This window comes from Miscanthus floridulus, unplaced genomic scaffold (genome assembly GCF_019320115.1).
Source record: "Miscanthus floridulus cultivar M001 unplaced genomic scaffold, ASM1932011v1 os_929, whole genome shotgun sequence".
In the NCBI taxonomy this organism is placed as follows: domain Eukaryota; kingdom Viridiplantae; phylum Streptophyta; class Magnoliopsida; order Poales; family Poaceae; genus Miscanthus; species Miscanthus floridulus.
The window spans coordinates 8,365-12,500 of NW_027098526.1; positions in this window are offsets into that span (position 1 = coordinate 8,365).

Here is a 4,136-nt window from a genome sequence, read left to right on the forward strand (position 1 = left end):
AAGATGAAGAAGGAGATCGCAGCCTATGTTGCAAGGTGTGATAACTGCAGTAGAGTGAAAGCCGTCCATATGAAAACCGCTGGATTACTTCAGCCACTGCCTATTCCAGGATGGAAATGGGAAGAGATCAGTATGGACTTTATTACAGGCCTTCCAACAACACCACAAGGTCACGATTCAATCTGGGTCATTGTTGATCGTCTCACCAAGTCAGCACATTTCATACCCGTGAACACGCGGTATATAGTTGGGAAATACGCGGAAATATATGTTGCCCAGATCGTGAGATTACATGGAGTACCCAGGACCATAATCTCAGATAGAGGACCACAGTTCATAGCTCGTTTCTGGGAGCACTTACACCAAGCTTTGGGAACCAAGCTAATAAGAAGTTCAGCTTATCATCCGCAAACTTCAGGACAGACAGAGCGAGTAAACCAAATCCTAGAGGATTTACTTAGAGCTTGTGTTATATCTTCAAAAGGTTCATGGGAGAAATGGTTACCTTTAGCTGAATTCTCCTATAACAACAGTTATCAAGCGAGTATCAAAATGGCTCCATTTGAAGCCTTGTATGGCAGAAAGTGCAGAACTCCATTGAATTGGATTGAGCCCGGTGAAAGGAGATATTTTGGTATTGATTTTGTCAATGAAGCCGAAGAACAAGTACGTATCATCCAACAACACATGAAGGCAGCTCAATCAAGACAGAAAAGTTATGCCGATAAAAGAAGAAGACCACTAACTTTTGAAGTAGGTGACTATGTGTACTTAAGAGTATCACCCATGAAAGGTGTGAAGAGATTTGGGATGAAAAAGAAGCTTTCACCAAGATATGTAGGGCCATACAAAATTTTGGAACGAAAAGGGAATGTTGCGTACAAGCTACAACTACCACCAGAGATGAGTGCAATCTTTGATGTGTTCCATGTTTCGCAGCTAAAGAAATGTCTTCGAGTACCGGAAGAAGCTATTGCACCCACCAACGTGCAGCTTCAATCGGATCTGACCTATGAAGAAAAACCGATTCGAGTATTAGAAGTGATGGAGAGAGTAACAAGGAGTAAGATCATTAAGTTCTATAAGGTGGTGTGGAACAATCATAGTGAACAAGATGCTACATGGGAAAGAGAAGATTATCTGCCAGAAGTTTATCCCGCCTTTTTCCAAGAATGGTAGGTCTTGCAAATCTCGGGACGAGATTTTTATAAGGGGGGAGGGGCTGTAACACCTCAGGTGTTAGCCTTGCATAACTTGACTTGCATAACATAAGCATGAGCATCAAGCATTCATAAATCATCATTTACAATTGAAACGTCTGATCGAAACATATGAAACATTGCTTGTTATTTCATGTTCCTTGTAACATATGCCTATGATCATGTGCAAATAAATGCTAGTGTGTAATGTTGGTCACTATAACACCTTAGCTACACTTAGGTTAACAAAAGGAACCTTGTTCATAAAGACCACATTTCTTGATCAAGCATTTAAGTGTTATTTCATGTGTTGACCTGAATGGCTATATGTGTGACTACTTCATGAAATGCTTGAATGACCTTGCAAATTGTTTTAACATGCTTAGAGTATCATCATGAACCACTTTGGTATTTAGGGCTAGGGCTAAATTGGTCATTTAGTCATAGTTTGAATGTGTATCTTGATTTCAATGTGACATGTTTGACTAAAGTTGAACTAGGTGTTAGGGACCTTGCATGGAGGAGTTCACTAAAGCAAAGTTGTAGTATTTGACATAAGGAACAACTTTTATTTTTAGGTCATGGACTGATTTTGCTTCTAACATGCTTGAATGGGTCCCACAAAAACCAGCAAAATCCTGATTTCAACACTTAACAAATTTTTCTAAGTGTTCGCTCACTAACAGCCTGACAGCCGATCTTTGGGAGGACTTTACTCGATTTCGGTTGGGAATTTGAGCTTGATCTTTGAATAAGAATTGTAGCTGGCACATTGGACTTCATCTTCGATGTACAAAATTTTCGCTGAAAGTCCACGGTAACGGAGTTTTCTTCACGGCAAGGTGCGTCGTCAGGCTCGGCCATCGCGTTCTGATGAACTGAATCAAGTCCGGCACGACGGCTTCGGTGGCCGACACCGTCAGGGCGTGCGCGCCGCGTGGAGCCAGCGGCGGCCGCGCGTCACCAGCACCCTGCCCACCGCGGCCAGGGCAGGCCAGCCCGCGCCTTTACCTCCCAGCGTTCGCCCGCACTCAGCCGAGCTCGCCAGTCGCCTCACCTCGGCCCTTTTCCCTCGCCGCAGCAGCAGCCGTGAGCCTCCTCGCTCCGCCGTCGCCATAGCCTGCGTAGGCTCGCGGCGAGCCGTCCATTCTTCACCGCAGTAGCCCCACTAGCTCCCCAGCACTCCATTTCTTCTTCCCGTGACCACTGACTGTGTTTGGTAAGCCATCGCCGCACGCACATGCTCGCCGGAGCTCCGCCGCAAGCCCCGTCACCGTGGCCGCAGCGCCACAGTCCCCCTCTCCACGCGTTAGTTGATGCGCTAGGTTTCTAGTAGCTCGTAGATGCTTGTCCGCGCGTTTGATTGAGCCGCCGAGGTCGTCACCGGCGTAACGCCGTCGTCCTGCGCCTCCGCCCCGCCATGGCCGCCGCCGCCGTTGCTAGCACCGACGAGCAGACCCACCAAGTAGTTCCTTGTGTGCGCAATGTAGAGTAGAACGTCTTGTAATGACCTCACCGCCGGCAACCTCGCCGTCGGCGAGCTCCGCCGTTCCCACGTCATTCCCGCGCCGTTGCTCTGTTCTGTCTCAGTGACATGTGGGCCCAACTGGCTGGAGGGTCCCGCCTGTCAGTGTCGGTTAAATAGAGAGCTAGCTCATTTTTACAGATTTGAACCCTGATTTCATGTATCTTGTTATTTTTGTATCTTTAGATTGGTAGCTCCAAAAATGTTGAAATAAATATGGTTGTGTTCCTTAGGAAGTGTAGTATTTAGGAAAAATATGTTCTTGGTTCCAACAGTAGAAATTTCTGGAGATTTAAATAGGGATTTCAAATGTGCTTTTGAATGCATTTAAATTTGTTTATTTTATATCTAGAGTTCCTGTGCTCCAAAAATTATGAAATTTTCGTGGTAGGCTATTCTTGTTATACATGAGCTTGGATAAAAATTTGAGGACCAGTGCATGTGTGGATCTATAGTTATAGATTTTTCTTTTATAAATAGTTAATCCTTGCATGAATTTTTATAAATTAATTATGAGTCCAAAATTCATGAAATTTGTTGGAGGTGATACTAGTACCATATGGATGTTAAGAAAAATAAGAAATCTGTTGCTTGACACTTTTCAATAGGATTTTCCATTTACGCTATTTCAAGCCTTGCTTCCTTATCATTTTTGTATAGAATGTTTTACTTAGTAAAATGACCTGAAATTTTTATAGTAGTCCTTTGATAACATTAGTAAGGCTCTGTAAATTTTTGAGAATTAATTAAGCACATCTGATAAATATTTATTATTTAACCTAGATATCTAAATAAAATGATGAAGACAATTTAATAAATAGTTTGGGCTTTGCCATTATATTATCTTAACTATGTTTGGTATGCTTAAACTGTTGGTAGGTTCTAGGTTGTCAATTTGTGAGTAATTACATGAAGTAGAGGTGTTATTACTTTATATTGCGTGTTAAGTCATTTCCGGACTGATTCTAGAATATGATGAGTTGCATGTTGAAACTGATATAGACTGTAAAAATGGTTAATAACAAAGTTGTAGAAAATTTGATAAGCTTTCCAGAAAGTCCAGGATCACTAGATTTGGAATTATAGAACTCCAGTTATGAGCTAAACAAGTAGATACTGTTTATGGCATAGTCGATGCTTTGTAGAAGTAGTTAAGTAGTAAGCGAGAAGAAATATGCACCTACTCAAACAACGCAATGCACTTGTTAACATTATGCATTCGTAATACTCATACCATACTCATGCATCTAGGATCGGAGGAAGAAATCACGCTGCTGGAATTCGAAGAAGCAGAGGAAGGGAACCCGCAGGAGGATCCGCAAGCCGCAGCTCCCGAAGGCGTGGAGCAGAACCCTGAAGAGCTTCCGGAGTGCCCTGACCACCGTCCTACTTCCTTTCTGCGAGGCAAGCCC